At 29.2% G+C, this 17,593-nt stretch overlaps 1 protein-coding gene across 1 annotated transcript in view; it reads left to right on the top strand.

Annotated features, from left to right (window-relative positions):
- LOC129907371 (tyrosine-protein kinase Src42A-like) overlaps positions 1–17,593 on the top strand; it is a 68,488-nt gene that overhangs the window by 7,143 nt on the left and 43,752 nt on the right. The window lies entirely within an intron of this gene.

The following is a 17,593-nucleotide window of genomic DNA, read 5'->3' as shown; positions in this document are numbered from 1 at the left end:
TCAAAAACCAATATTTGCGCCCCATTCAACCATAGTTAAATACTTTTCGTGGTCGAAATAGTGCAAAAGTTCTACCTGAATCAACGTGGTTTTCCTTGATTTTAAGTTGTTTTTTTCACGCAGTGCACCGGCACACACAAAACAAAAAGCGCCGTAGACAACGAACTAGATCCTTTTTAGTTTATGTAGTCATTAAAATTTTATCAAGTTTTTGAGATATTACCATGCCAAAACATCACAAAAATAGTGTTTTGGAATTTCAAAATTCAATATCTCAAAAATTTTGCACGTTAGAGCTATTCTAATGCTAGATTCCGAATAAGATGGTCAAAGGCATAAAAGTACATATAATTTGGTTTCTATGGAAAAATATTTCTCGCCAATATTACTGTCATTTACGGAAAAATTGATATTAAACATTTTTTTTTTTCAATATTTTCTAGGACAAAAGTATATTTTTTCCACACAACCTTAAATAAAAGGTTTTAATCTAAATAACTGCATTCCAAACTTTTCAAAAATCAAAAATTTTTTCGGTAACTTTTTTGATTGAAAAATTGAAAAATAGCCTATTTTTTTAAATTTAATTCGTCAAAAATTTACTTTTTGCTCAAAAAATATTTAAAATAGATAAAAAAATAACAAAGTAATTTTTAACCAAGTTTTGTTAAAATCGAACGAATTTTGTAGAAGATTAGATTAGATTAGAAATTTGATTAAAAAAGATTTTATTTAGTTTTCCTTTTACAATTAATAAAACAAGAGTAATTAAAATCTTTATAATGTAATAATACAATATGTATTTTGACATAACATGTTTTTGTTGTCTGTCAGATTGGCGTTATAAATAAAAATCTAAATATACTATAGGTAACGTAAGTTGCTAATAATTTCCTTTAACTTATACATTTGTAGATATTTTTACTTGATATTTTTATAAATTTAAAGTGAGATTTGTAATATTTACCTATATTAACAATAAATACAATAATAAATATGGAATGTAATATTTAAATAATTTACTTAAATTTATAATCACAAATTTTTCAATAGTTCTTACTTAATATGTTTTGGTGTTTTTCGTGGCTTTACGCAAATTCATTTATTAACAAAGATCTATATTTTAGAGAATAGAGATAAAAAGTTGTAAAAGGAAGAGAAGTTATTACCGTTTAACACATTATAAAATTCTTCAATAGACAAAAATTCTTTTCCAAAACAGGCAAGTTTCGAATTATTATAAATCGGGCTTCTAGCAATTAGGTGATATGTATTTTCTACTTCATCCATGTTACATATTGAACAGATTCCAAGTGTATCTTTTTTAAATTCTCTAGCATTAATACTTAATAAACCACCTCTAGCTTTAAGAATCAAGGGGCACGGTAGTGCCCAGCCAAGTTCTCTAGCAACTTTGGCACTACACCCTTATTTACAGGAAACAACTCAGGCCATTTTCGACCCCCCTCTAACTTCTACACCAAAGATGCTAGAAATTTCAAACTCACTACATTTGTTGAGCTGGTCGAAACCAAACACCTCACAAAATTTCAGCCTCCTACGATGAGTAGTTACTGAGATATAGGGCTTCAAAAATCGGGCTGATTCACTGACTCACTGACTCACTGACAGATCATCAAAATTATGGAGTACTTCCCGATGTCGTAGAAACTTGAAATTTTACACGGTGATAGGACTTGTGGTGTATACAAAGGAAAAAATCGAAAATTTGAGATTTTCAATTCAGGGGGCGTGGCATCCGCCCATTTCCGCTGAATTTTCACCAAATATTATAGAGCACTTCTGATAGTCGTAGAATCTTGAAACTTGGTAGAATGGTAGAGCTGGTAGTTTATACAAAGGAAAAAATTTAAAATTTGAGAATTTCAGCCAGGGGGCGTGGCAACCGCCCATTTCCGCTGAATTTTCATAAATTATTATAGAGCACTTCTGATTGTCGTAGAATCTTGAAATTTGGTAGAATAGTAGAGCTAGTAGTTTATACAAAGGAAAAAATTTAAAATTTGAGAATTTCAGCCAGGGGGCGTGGCATCCGCCCATTTCCGCTGAATTTTCACCAAATATTATAGAGCACTTCTGATAGTCGTAGAATCTTGAAACTTGGTAGAATGGTAGAGCTGGTAGTTTATACAAAGGAAAAAATTTAAAATTTGAGAATTTCAGCCAGGGGGCGTGGCAACCGCCCATTTCCGCTGAATTTTCATAAATTATTATAGAGCACTTCTGATTGTCGTAGAATCTTGAAATTTGGTAGAATAGTAGAGCTAGTAGTTTATACAAAGGAAAAAATTTAAAATTTGAGAATTTCAGCCAGGGGGCGTGGCATCCGCCCATTTCCGCTGAATTTTCACCAAATATTATAGAGCACTTCTGATAGTCGTAGAATCTTGAAACTTGGTAGAATGGTAGAGCTGGTAGTTTATACAAAGGAAAAAATTTAAAATTTGAGAATTTCAGCCAGGGGGCGTGGCAACCGCCCATTTCCGCTGAATTTTCATAAATTATTTTAGAGCACTTCTGATTGTCGTAGAATCTTGAAATTTGGTAGAATGGTAGAGCTGGTAGTTTATACAAAGGAAAAAATTTTAAATTTGAGAATTTCAGCCAGGGGGCGTGGCAACCGGCATTCCCGCTGAATTTTCATCAAATATTATAGAGCACTTCTGATTGTCGTAGAATCTTGAAATTTGGTAGAATGTTGGAGCTGGTAGTTTACACAAAGGAAAAAATTTAAAGTTTGAGAATTTCAGCCAGGGGGCGTGGCAACCATCCATTTTCACTGAATTTTCATCAAATATAGAGATTTTATATTCTACAGCCATACCTTGCAAAAAGTAGTGAAATCACAACAAAAACATTACTGTTAAAAAAAGAGCCAAGTTCTCCTATGTTGAAATTATGCTGGCACAAAAAGTACTGAGATGTAAAAGTGTACCAAGTTCTAAAGTTTGGGTTCAAATTTGTATCAATAAAATTTTGATTGTTTACTTGGCAATTTTTGAAATAACTTTAAAAATCGATAATTAAGAAAAATTGTCAAGAGAACAATCAAAATTTTATTGATACGAATTTGAACCCAAACTTTAGAACTTGGTACACTTTTACATCTCAGTACTTTTTGTGCCAGCATAATTTCAACATAGGAGAACTTGGCTCTTTTTTTAACAGTAATGTTTTTGTTGTGATTAATCTCACCAGGTAGGGAGAGTTTTCATCTATAATTTTGTAGAAGATAAAAATAAATAAAATGCACGACTGGATTGCACGAACTTGCTCTTGGGGTTAAAGTTGCTTAAATTTGTAAGACTTTTTATATACCTAGAAATTTGGAAAAAAAAAATAAAATTCGTTTTTAAAAAAAATAAAATAAAATCTGAAATCAAATTGCCCTCCAAAACAAGTATGCAGTTTTGATTGATATATTAACATGCGTTTTTAGAAAAAAAATTTTCTAATCGTTACAGCCGTTTTAAAAAAAAACTAATTTTTTATAAATAATTTTTTGGAAAAAAAGTTTTAAAATAAAATTGGTACCTATGCCATTTTGTAGAAATCACTAATCAACATCTAAAAAACAAAATTTAAAAAAAATTCAATGTCTCGTTTTCGAAAATTTGATTAAAAAAAAAAAATTCAAAATTTTTTTTAAAAATCCAAAAATTATTTTTTTCTATATTTATGGTTTATATTTAAATTACCTAATCGGATTTGAAAAAAAAAAAAAACGGTTCTATGGCAGGTACCGTAAGTAATGACTTTCAAAAAAAAAAATTTTTATTGAAAGATAGACCTTGTCTTAAAACTTACATTTGATTTTTTTTTTAACAAAATCGTAGCAATTCCAACTTTGAGCAATTCCAACTTTACTAAAATCGGTATATGACAAGTACAAGTACCGTTATTTTTGGTCCATACAAATTAATTCCAAAAACCCCTCTGGAGAGTCGCCAAATAACGCTACATACCAAGTTTGACATTAATCGGTCTATCCGTTTAGGCTGTAGCTTCGTTTACAGACAGACAAACTGACAGACTGACAGACAGACAGAAAGACTTCCGGGATCCACTTTTTTGGCATCCTCTACCATCGTAATGTCATGGAAAAATGTTATCTCAACTTTTTTTTTTTGTACGAATGCATAACTTGATATACAGGGTGTCCCAAAAGTTAACGTCGAAACGAAAACGGTAGATAGGGTAGGTGGTGACAGTTATCAGAAAAATAATAAAAAAAATCGCAGCCATATATTTTGTGAGTTATGGACATTTAAATAAAAGTCGAAAAAATGGTTACCATGTGACGGTTTTTTATGTGCCGTGACTACAAATCTTAATTTTCTCATTTTTTTCTTTTGTTACGGAACCTTGAATAACCCTGCTACCAAATGCATTCAATTTTTATTCAGCTGCATCACTTTTAAAGAAAATTTCACTTTTTTGCCCAACTAAGTACTAAAAAATTGTACATGACTCTAATTCAATGAACCGTAGTGTAAAAAAAAAAATACACTACGATGTTTCGGCAAGTTACTTTAAAAGTTGGTGTGTTCAATTCTCTTTTCAAAATGGTATAACATTGTTGAGAATAATCCATAAATAACAGAGATAATATTTATTTTCTTAAGAAATCTAACTTTTTTATTAGGTTATTTTTCCATATTATTTAAGTTTTTGTATTCTGAAAGGTTCTGAAAGGGTACAAAACTAAAATAATATGGAAAAAATACCTAATAAAAAAGTCGGATTTCTTAAGAAAATAAATTTTATCTCTGTTATTTATGTATTTATTTATATACTATTATTTAGTGTATTTTTTTACACTACGGTTCATTGAATTAGAGTCATGTAAAATTTGTTAGTACTTAGTTGGGCAAATAAGTAATATTTACCTTAAAACTAATGCAGCTGAGTAAAAATTTTTGAATGCATTTGGTAGCAGGGTTATTCAAGGTTCCGTAACAAGAGAAAAAAATGAGAAAAATTAAGATTTGTAGTCACGGCACATAAAAAACCCTCACAGGGTGACTTTTTTTTCGACTTTTATTCAAATTCCCATAACTCACAAAATATATGGCTACGATTTTTTTTATTATTTTTCTGATAACTGTCACCACCTACCCTATCTACCGTTTTCGTTTCAACGTTAACTTTTGGGACACCCTGTATAGTACCTTATCGCAAGTAAAAATCAAATAATAGTATTTTTGTATTTTTCTCAATATTTTTGAGGTTATACAAAAAAATGGTTTGAATAAAAGTTGTATACACTTTTAATATCTATACAACTTTTGCTTTTAACTTTTTTCGATAGCAGATCTTCAAATTACAAATGTGTTGTTTACAACTACAATTAGTATGTATTCTTAGTTACCATCACCTTCTTCTTGCATTGACCTGTTTTAAAATGCTCAAAGGTATCACATTGTGTTTGTATACAAACAAAACAACTTCCATATTGCCCAAAACATCTCTGCAACATGTTTACTTTGTTTCAAAACTGAAAAACAAAATTTATTTACGTATGTATCTTTCTCAGTAGGTATCTACACATAAGTTTCTAGATTCCCATTACCGTGAAGAAAAAAAAAAAAATAGAAACACCAAGATGAATGGCCTTTCAATCGCCATCTTCAAAAAAATAAAAAAAAAAAAAGAATCCTCCCATAAACAGAGTGCACTAAAGTCTTCGTATACCAACATGCAAACCGAAAATACACATCTATCGACAAAACATATATCTATAAGCTTAATCTTTCTAAGGATACACAAATCCCAGATACGAATATAACCTGCAAGTCTCTCTAGAATATACCTCACTGCTCACATATGCGGGTAAACAAAGAGAAAACTCCTGAATCTCTGTAAAACGAGCGTCAACGACAACGAAAATAAGAAGAAACACAAAAAAAAACAAACGACGACATGGGTTTCCCAAATTAGTTCCTCACCAGCAAAACCAGTTTGTTTAAAACTAGGACAAGGAGCTAAAATATAAAAAAACCAAAGAAATAGGATAAAAGAAGAACTATAGCAACAAATAATGTAAATACTCTTTCAAGTGGACAACACGACGAATATGATGATGATGAAGAAGAAGAAGAAGAAATTACAAAAAAAAAAAAAAACAAGAATAAAAATAGAAAAAAAAACTATAAGAAAAGAAGCAAAATGCCTCTTGGGTTTCATTTTCACATGCAAAAAGCAAAATTATTCAAGTCGAGGCTACAGTGAGGCAGAAAAATGTAAACAGACATTTGATACACCCGGTAGCTCAGAGTGTAGATGTGGATCAGAGCAGAGTCAGAGGCTGTGGATGTGGCATCAGCTTCAGCTTCAGCATGTGGTTGGTGGCAGTTGCACCAAGTGACCACCCACACTAAAGGTTTCCGCTGCAAGTGTCTCGGGGGATTTGTATTTTAATGCGGCAGGTTTTTTTTTTTTTCTTTTTTCTTGACGTAATACCTGTTTCGTATGCAGAATAGAAAAAAAAAACCCGACAACCAAGTTGAATTGTAGAATATTACTTCCAACAGTTAACAATTAGTTGTTAGGGAGATGGTGGCATGCTTTTATTGTAGTTAAGTGGAACGATGGAATAAATTTCGTGTAGTTGATATTTTTTTCAGCAATATTAACCTACACACTGAGTTTCCAAAGTACAACAAATCACTTAAAACATCCTATGTTGTAAAAAATTGCACAGAGCTATTTTTTTTTTACGAAGAAAAATGTATAAAACCAAGTTTGCAGCTTGGACACACTTGCAATTTCAGCGCAACTGGCAACTCAATTCAAAACTTCGGTAATGCAACATTTCAAAAGTTGGACATTTTTTCTGCAAACTGAAAACTGGAAAACTCGTGCAAATAATTTTTGAAAAAAAAAAAACAAACAAAATAACTATAGCAAAAAATGATAGCGGGGAAATTTCGATTGGATTGCAACATGACTAGAAGTTGGCTGAGGAAGAGAATAAGGAGGCGGGTAAAAAATCGGGGTTTTTAACGATTTCAAAACTTTTGTTTTTAGAAAAATCTTAAATGTGAAAATTCTAGATAGTTGAAAGATTTACAATTTTAATTTGGATAATTTTTTTTACATAACCTCAAAAATATTGATAAAAATATCAAAAGCATTAAAATTGTTGGCCAATTTTTTGCACTAGCGCAGTTGGCTTGTGAAAAAGAGTAAACCTACAATTATTTTTAAGATTAAAAACTAAGCTTTCAGCATCATTTTTTAAGTTTTCTTTGTCGGAAAAACTGGAAAAAAAACATTGGTTGTCTGTAAAGTCAGTTTGCGACCGATACTTTTACGCTTACTTGACCTCTAAGATGAAATTGCAATCTATACCACACTGCTCAGGGTGAAGGGGAAAAAAATTAGTCACGCTTTTTCGTGGATGCAAACGAGGTTCATCGATTTATTAGACTTTATCACGTCAAAAATCTGTTTGAAAATGTTCTTTTTTGTACATTTTTAAACCAATGTGGTTAAGGCAATTTTGTGTAAATGTGCGTTCCCTTTATTTTAAAACGAATATTTATGTTCCAATTAATATTCCTTTTTGAAAAAAAGGGGGAGCGGGCCAAAATTCTGACTTCTAAATTCTGGTTTTCAAAATTCTGCTTTTTTTTAAAGAAAATTCTGTTGTCAAAATTCTGCTCTGTTTCTATTTTGTCTTTCAATGTTCTGCTTTTTAAAGTTCTACTTTTCAAAATTCTGCCAGCATATATTTGACGAAAAAATTCTTGCCAATTCTGTTTTTTTATAAATCGAATTTTTAGCAAATTTCTTTACATATTCTTGTAGTAAATTAAACGCTCAACAAAAAAGGCCTCAAACACTTTTTTCGTTTATCTAACCGTTTAATAAATATTTGAGGTCAAAAAATCGCGAAAATCTTTAAAAATTCGTTTTTTGTTCTTAATTTTGTAACAAATTGAAAAATTATAATAATCCAACGCGCAAGACATATTCTATTCATGTAGGAAATAGATTGTTCCACAAAAAAGGCCTTATTAATTTTTTTCATTAATCTAACCATTCTAAAGATATTCGAGGTCAAAGTTAAAAAAATTATAAAAACATTTTTTACTTTTCAAAATTTTCTAATTCACTGAAAATTCATTATTATCAAATTAGCAAGATATATTCTTATAAGAGCTAAAAAGTTTTACAAACTTTAACCGTTTAGAAGATATTTGTTTCCAAACCAATGCCCACTGATTTCAATAGTTTTCTTATGACCCGTATGCATTGCGATTTGGTTGAGCTAAAATTTACTATAAAAAAATTCAGATGCATCAAACCTTTTATTGCAATTTAAAACATTTTAGAAACAGTTTTGGGAATTTTTTTTTTTTCATATAAAAAATTTCATTTTCGTTCAGAATTTTTATTTTATATAACCAAAATCTAATATATTTTGCATTTAATGTAATGTTTTTATGCCGGCCTACGATTGTATAGTTTGTTATGTCTTATGCAAGACTTTAACAAAAAATTAAAAACCAAATCATAGGTTTTTGAAAAGAAAGTCTAAGTTTTGGATTTGAATTTCGTCATTTATAAGAGTAAACCTCAAATTTTTATTATTTTCTTTTATTGACAATGATAAAAATGTTAGCAAAATGTTGTGCAGTTTCTACCACCATCTCCCTATAACTCTAAACACAATTCGCTTAGTAAATTTGTGAAAAATTATTCAAAAGTAAAAAAGTAAAACAAAAACTATACAAACCTAAGTGGGAGAGTTAAGCCTCCTTCACTTTTGTTTGTTGGTTTATTTTTAATTGTTGCGCAAAGTGTCATGGAAGTCCGTTATAATAATAATTATTATTGTAATGCGTTGGATAACGAAACGCTTAAGAAAAATGTGTTTTTTTTTTTATATTACTTTGAGTCCAATTATAAATAAAAAAGCATTTTGCTAAGTGCGTTTTTTTTTTTTAATTTTTGCATAAGTCAGCGTGCAGTGACCTATTCTGTAAGTGCACTTGCAACTTATATATGAGTTAGCACATAATAGAAAAGGAAATTATATATTTGGGATTTTTTAACAACCCTTCAACTTAAAATCACTTAAATGCATATAAAATGTTGGAAAATAATGCAGTTGGGAGAATTGAGATCTAATTACAAAATAGATTATAAAATCTCGTAAAATCTTTTGAACGTAGATGCTAGAGTGTGTTTCTTTGTTTTTGTTAATTTTTAGGTTAATGTTAATTCTTTGTTTATTTTCCGGTTTTCAGAACCAATTATTATGATTTCGTATAGAGATACGCATTTCGGTAAAAAAAAAATCCGGAATTAGGGCAAGTACCATTTCAAAAGGTAGATTAAGAGTTTTAGAAAAAATACCTACCTATATGTAACTTTAAGATCGAAATTATCAACTTTTATCAGCTCCTAATAAAACAATTATAGTTTTTTTTTTAAACTTATTTAGTTTTTTAAACAACAACTTGGCTAAGATTATCGAAATATTTCGAAAATAATATTAAACCTAATGTTGCCATTTACGTATTTTCGCTGCAACTGCACCAATCCTTGATTTGTTGTCAGGGGAGAAACAGAGAGCATTTTAAAATTTCCAAAACGTTAGTAGTGTTTCATCAAGATGTCGTGGTCGTTTGTTGGTATTGCGGTAACCAGTTCTCTACAGAATATTCATCCTTGCATCAGAATATTGGATCTGCACATCGCTAAGTTCATATGAACTTAGCGAAGCACCGCCCCCCTGAATCGTATATCCAAACTAGATGTATATTTTATTGCTAATTAGTTGCGATAACTTGGATTTTGTTGCTCCATTATTAATACAATTTGATTCGTTTCGCTTAGTTGATATGAACTTAGTACATCCCATTCGAAAGAAATTTTGGGATCTTTTTTATAATAATATTTTTTTTTGCTGAGTAGTTGCTTAATATTTGTTAATTAAATTATTTTTCTATAAAAATCCCAATTTACCTACTTTAAATGTAGGTAAGTACCTACAATGTAGGTAATCGAAACCTTTTATAATAGAATTATAATTACAGCAAACATAAGCCGTCTTTTTTTGGTAACTCAGTACTTAGCTCAGTAAATTTTTTGCACCGGAAACAACAATAAATGATTGCTAAGGATAAACTAAAGTTTTTTTTGTTGCTTTACAAAGGAAATTTGTTTCTAAACTTATACATTTTTGACCCTTCAACAATAAATGATTAGACTGGTTAACAAAATTAAACTTTTATTTTGTTGCCGGAACAAAAAAATACTTTTCTGAAGGTTTTCGGTGTGCTGAACTCGAATCCGTAGTCAGAAAAAATTAATCAGCTCCCGTTTTTGAAATATTACCGTTAGAAAATGCAGTACTTCGGACCTTATTCTTTTATAAAAGGTAAATTGTTTGAGCATATTTAGTAACGGTATTTATAATAACTATTTTCCACCTTTTTAAATCTGTTTAAATCTTTCCGATATATTTTTTACTTCCCGAGATATCCTTAGTTGTTTGCATATTTCATAAATTTTATAACGTCATTATCTCCTCTATGATATATGAAGAAAAAGCCACTTACTTCATTTTAAGATATCTCGGGCAATAACAAAGATATGGGAAAGATTTGAAAAGTTCTTGAAAGACGGAAAATAGTTTTTATAGAAACCGTTACTAAATATCTTAAAAATACTGAGTACCAATAACACACGGCTATAATAGAAACAAAATATAAACTTATTTTGGATTCGCTAAGTTCTAATTAGCATTAAACTAATTAGCATTAAAATATGCACCTAGTTTGGGTTCGATTCAGGGGGAGGCGGGTGCTATAATATGATAAGTTCATATGAACTTAGCGAAACCAAAACCAGCGAAAAATTCAAAACTGCCGTAACTAATTAAACAAGAATTAAAATAATAAGCTACTCCCAATTCGATTTTCGAGAAGTTCTTCACTAAGTTTATACTCATAAAATGTTCTGGAACTCTTATCTTAGGTACCTTTAATGGAAATCGTAAAACTTTTTAAAATCTCTCTTTTTTTTTCTTTTTCCTTTTTCCTTTACATAATTAGAACTAATTTTAGGATCAAGGGTTAAACATTTTCTTTTTTTTTTAAAGGTTTCCCTAATTCCGTGATAAGTTGTTTAAATATTATTTAGAATTGTATTAAAAAACATAATTCTTGAAAATTCCGACTCTAAAAAGATTTTACAATCACAAACCGACAAATAAAAAGAAAAACCTAAAACTTACTATTAAAAACCCATTACCCACATGAAGTGGTATCAAGCTACAAAGTGGCACTGCTACTGCCACCACCATCACCATGTTAACTATAAACGTCAACAATAATATTTTAAAACTCATAGAAAAACATATATAAACAAGAATTCTATATATGGAACTTCATGTGCGGGACATTTTCCGGTTTCGCATTTTAAATGAGCCTCATAGCTACATCTTTTCCGTATAATACGATTATACAAAATGCATATGAAACTAAGTAAAGAAAATTTTTTTTCAATACCCGCACTTTGGATTATGAAAATATAAAATAATTTTGATAGCGTTGACTGACCCTATGTTGTGTATTGTGTTGTGTTGTGTAGTTACACTTCAAATTGAAAGAAACACGCAAGCGACTTAAATAGCGTTCCTGCATTAAAATTTTGATCATTAAAAGAGTCAAGTCAAACCAACATGCAACATGCAAAGGGGGTTTTCTAATGGCATTTTAGATGCCTACCTGCGGCTAAGGAAGAGAGAATTAACAAAAATTCAGAAATAAAAAGAATCAGAATTAATGCAACTCTGAATGGAATTCATCAGGGCTGGATTTAATTAAATTAAATAATGCAGATTCTTCATTTACTTAATTTGTTTAGTTTTAGGGAAGAAGCTACTTATCTACTCACATTTGATCCCAATTATGATACTGCCCAGTTTTGCTCGAGGTTATTTTTTTTAACCTCAATGTAACCCATATGTACGGTGACCATATTTCTGGAAGCCAAACCCGGGACGGATAAAAAATTTAAATTTTTTTTAAATGAGTTTTCATAATTTTTCCTTTTTTTGATATTAAGATTTCCTAAACGATTTTTAGGGAGCGTTTTTGTTGAAATCATTTAAGTCGTTTACGAAATCAGAAATCAAGAAAATGGTTTTTTTAATAATGTCTGTTTATAACTTCTAAAAAAATATATTTTTAATCAAAATCGGGAGAGCTGTTTTTAACATTTTTATTTAAATGGTTTTCAAATTGTATAAACCTTAACACAACTTTTAACATGTCCTTAAAAGTTTTGAAACTTATCTGGGTTCTTTACTCTTCCATATATTGTTCTTTATTTGAAAACATTTTTCCTGGTGTACCAACCTGACAAACAGAAGCTGGAACTAAATACGAGTGGACGAACATTTAAAAAAAACTAAAGCCTAGTCTAGAGGCAAAACGAAATCGTAAACGAAAATTTTGCTTTTCGTTGCACAGTACGCAGCTTAGGCAACGAAATTCTTACCTGTGCTAGAATATATGGAGAGTTTTTTTTATCGTTTTTTTACTTTGGAGACTTAGAAAATTTTTCGTTTTGCTTCAGCAGCGTACTAGAAAAATTTTAATTTCCAATCACTGTTTTCTTGTTTTTCGTACAAAGTCTTTAAAATATTGAATAAAAAAATCAGAGAATGTGCAAATACGGGACAATCACGGGACAAATTACAAAATACGGGACACTTATACGTCCCGGGTTTCTTAAATAAAAACCCGGGACAAGCTGTAGAAATACGGGACAGTCCCGGGTAAACCGGGACGGATGGTCACCGTACCCATATGCCTAACCAGTTAAAAAACAAATTCTTTCACTGAGTTTGGATTCTCGAGCAGCCATATCTAAAAATTAAAAAAAAAAAATCATTGTAAATAAAAAAAAAATTGCATCAACAAAAATATTTACTGCAACTAAAAAATATTTGCAATAAAAAAAATTTATTTTGCAACTGAAAAATATTTGAATTGACAAAAAAAAAAAAATATTTATTACAACTAAAAATATTTTGCATTCAAATTTTTTTTTATTGCAAATGAAAAAAAAAAAGAAAAATTGCATTGAAAATAAATTTTTTATTGCAAGTAAAAATATTTTGCATTGATACAAAAAATGTATTGCAAATAAAAATTTTGCAATAATTTTTTTTTTCAATGCAAAAAATTTTTATTTGAAATAAAATTTTTATTTTCAATGCAATTTTTTTTTCAATAAATATTTCTTTTAAATTTGTATTGGAAAGAAATGCAATAAAAATAAAATGATTTTTTACAATCCTTCTCTTGATTTCAAATTTAGTTCGAAATAATAGTTTGTTTTGAGAACGACTTGACTGATAACTCTAATAATTTTGTTCAGAAAAGTTAATTTTAAGCTTTAATCTCGTTTACGATATACCTATGGCATAAAATTAATTATAAGTTTACTTTTATACATTTAAGGATAATCCGGTCCTGAAAATTAAAATCAAATAAGCAATTTTTTTCAGAAATTACAAACGTGGCGCATGGTGGTTTTGCGAATAAAATTTCAACACACAAAACATTAAGAAACACTTACGATAAGAAAATAAGAAGTTTGTATGCAAAAAGAAATGAAAAAGCAAAACTGCTAGGTATTCGGGTGGGGCACAACATTATTATGAAAACAACAAAGGAACAAGTTCTTTTAGAGTTCTTCTTATCGTCGGAGTCTTCTTTTCGCGTCTTTTCTATAAGACACACATGCGAGACTCATTAATGGGTTTACACGTGATTGATTTATGCTGAATATACGGTAAGTTTTATTTGGGTTTGTCTCGATTGGATTTCCTTCTGGGTTGATAAGAAAAAGTGTTGGAATGTTTTTTTTTTTGTCAAAATAACAATATCAAACATTCGTGAATAAAGTCAATGAAAATATATAAAAGGATGTCAGAAGTATAGACAACAAGACACACATACGATTCATTATTATTATTATACTCGCATGTTATTTGGTTACCGGTTGGTTGTTTTATGAATTTATATACCGGATACACCTAACACCAAGCAATTAAGCAATACCATCCCCAATTTATACTCGCTGTAGTTTTATATGTGTAATGTAATGTAAGTAAGAGGGATGTCATAAAAAAGATATTTTTTTTTTTACGAGAGGCAACATTATCCTTGAGTTGAGCTCATCTGCTCCCTTACCACTTAATTTTAATCCTGGAATTTATTATAATGGGTTATCATTATGAAGAATTACTTCAGTTAAAGATGAATATTTTTGGCACGTGATGGGAATTTGTTTTTGGTTTAAGTTGTTTAGAAACTTGTCAAGTAAAACTATTAAAATTTGATCGATAAAAAGTTAAAACAAAACTTACACTTTTTCTGTCAGACTAAATTTAAACTAAATATAAATTTGCTTTTTTTCTTACAGTTAGGTATGTTTTTGTGTATATTTTTAGACTTTAGATATACCAAATACACTGGTCGTTCAAATTATCGGAACGCTAATAAAAATTGAATTTTTTGGTGTTTATATCAATTAAAATGCATTTTTTACACGCAAATTCGGGAAAACTTGAATTTTAATAAGAAAATACATACATGTTATGGAAATTTCCAATTTCAGCAAAAGTTGTTTAACCGAGTTTATTTTTTAAGTATAAGTAAGCGATTTGATGTAGACCCATGGGACTTATAAATAAAAAAATTTACCCGTTCCCCATTGTAGATGCCACAGTGATTTTCCGATCATCAAATTCCTCAACAAAATGTCACACAGTAAAGCTTATTTTTTGATATTTTATTCACTTCGTAACAAAATCGAAGAAACTTTTCATAATTTTTCCAGTACAAAATTGTTTTATTTACAATTAAAATATTTATTCTGTCGAAAATTAAAAAATCACTTAAAATAAATATGTAAATGAATTTTCTGTCAAAATCCATTAAAAAAAATATTCTAAGTAACTAAACGGTAAACGGTGTCGTTCAAGGGATTTCTAAACAACATTGCTTTTATGTAGAAACTTTTTTTAGATCCAAATTTTGCACTTGTTTTAGAGGTTGTTTGAAGGGAAACAACTATTAAGATTCCTTTAAAGAAATGGCGGTATAGTTTCAATGTTGTTCAAAAAGTAGGTACAGTCAAATTAGGCTAAAATATCACAAAAATTTATTCCAAACTTTTTTTTTTTTGAATTTTATTACTTCTATGTATTTGTTAAAAATATACAAATTGGGGTATTCAAACTTTTCACGTTTTTAACATCATTTTAATGCAATATAAAGATAATATGGAAAAAAGTTTAACGCAAAAGTTTTCATCTTAAAATGTTGAACATTTTTTTTTTTTTCAAAGGTTGGACGCTTTGTACTTACTGCTTGAGAAGATAGAGAAGGATAACGTTCCAAAAATGTTTAACATAAATAAAATTAATAATAAAAGTTCGGAGTTGGGGTCGAAATTCTGTATGTTGCAAAATTCTGTATTCAAAATACTGTATGCCAAAATACTGTATGTCAAAATTCTGTATGTGCAAAATGCTGTAGGAACAAAATTCTGAAAGTCAAAATTCTGTATAGCAAAATTCTGGTTGGTCAAAATACTGTATTTCAAAATTCTGTACATCAAAATTCTGTAAATCAAAATTCTGTAAAAATGCTGTAAAAAAATATCGTTTTGATAATGTAAAAAAGTGCGCGCGCACTTTTTTACATTATCAAAACGATATTTTTTTACAGCATTTTTACAGAATTTTGATATACAGTATTTTGCCGTACAGAATTTTACAAAACAGAATTTTGCATGTCAGTATTTTGTTGATACAGTATTTTGACGTACAGAATTTTGTATTTACAGTATAATGACGTACAGAATTATGGTATTACAGTATTTTGACCCCACAGAATTTTGTCGTACAGAATTTTGACAAGCAGAATTATGACCCGCTCCCGTTTCTTCGTTTGAAAATTCCCAAAAATGAACGTAGAACAATTTCTATACAAGTGTACTGTGTAATGTTCCATTAGTTTATTTTTGTAATTTTTAGGAACCATTATAGCAAAAAAAAAAAATAAAACCAAAATTTAGAACAAAGTAGGTACAAAAAATTAAAATTAAAAAAAAAAATTAAAGAATTTAGACAAAAAAAGAACAATAAAATAAACAGAACATTCAAAAATAAAAAAATGTATCCACCAGAAAATCATTATTTCTTAAGTCCATTCAACGAAGTAAAGATAAAAACAAAATATCATGTAGCCTGGGTTATTATTTTAATTTAAGTTAGTTATTTAGATATATATATTATTATATCTATTTAATATTATATTTTATATAATATAAAATTATGTAAAAAAATATAATTTAGTTTCTCTTCGATTTTCTGAAAAATGGCAGAGTGTTGTATCTTTTTGGGAAAATTCGCTTTTCACTGAAAGTTATTGTTTGCGTCCAAAAACTGAAATGTAAAAGAATATAGAACATTCAATGGATAATTGTACCACAAAAAAAAATTTTGCATGAATGTTATTTAAAAAAAAATTGCAGTAAGACTAAAGTATCTATCAATATCTACTAGGTAAACGGATTTAAAATGCGATTGGAGCACCCTCAAACTCGTATGATTGCATCATTATTTCATTTTTGACAAAAAGTGGACTAAGTATATAAAGTTGCTTTCCGCCGTCGGTATACATATCGTCCAGCAAATTTAATTTTATAAAATTAAATTCTTGAAGAAATTATGATAAGGAATATACTTGGTAAAAATGCACGTTTTATTTTTATTGTTTTGACGTATTCATCAAAATTCCTTAAATATATTACTGTTAAAAAAAAAAACAAACAAAATACAACTTTTAAGTCTCTTGTAAGCTTCAAATTTACTTTTCATATCTGTTTTTGAATTCTATTCATTAGAAAAAAAAAAAAATGTTTTTGACATATTTGAAGGTTCTTTACATACCCCTTGCTGTTTGATGTGTGCGTCATTAATATTTTGACAGCCCCAATATTATGATTTTCTTTGTTCTTGAGAAAGGATATAAAAAGAAAGATTTTGTTTCAAATTTATGTATTGTCATTCAAGTTGGGTTAAATACTTTACTTCCGTCATTTTTTCCGGATAAAATATTTGTCATAATTCAAAATAGAAAATTACCAAAAATAAAATCTTTGCCGCCGGGACCAAAGGGGTTAAGTCACAAAATTGCACTTTTCGGGTTTCGATGAAATAAGAATATTTGCTATCAAAAACATAAATTTAGAACAACTCTTTCCTATAAAAATAAGAGGATCAATGCTAAAAAATTCATCGTTTAGCTCAACTTCGCATTTTCTGACAAACTATCATTTATGACTTAACCCCTTTGTACCCGGCGGCAGAGAAATATAAATACTCAAATTTTAAGTAATGTTCTAAAGAATACCGTGTTAATATATTTAGTAATTTTGTATGGAGTCCGAAACAATTACTTACATAAAGGTAAGTTAATTGTCAACTACAAGTTAAAATTAAAGTGAAAGCGGTTTTTTTGCAATCGATTTT

This window comes from Episyrphus balteatus, chromosome 1 (genome assembly GCF_945859705.1).
Source record: "Episyrphus balteatus chromosome 1, idEpiBalt1.1, whole genome shotgun sequence".
NCBI classification, from domain to species: domain Eukaryota; kingdom Metazoa; phylum Arthropoda; class Insecta; order Diptera; family Syrphidae; genus Episyrphus; species Episyrphus balteatus.
Note: the sequence above shows the minus strand (reverse complement) of the source record. Positions and strands in the feature narration are given on the sequence as shown.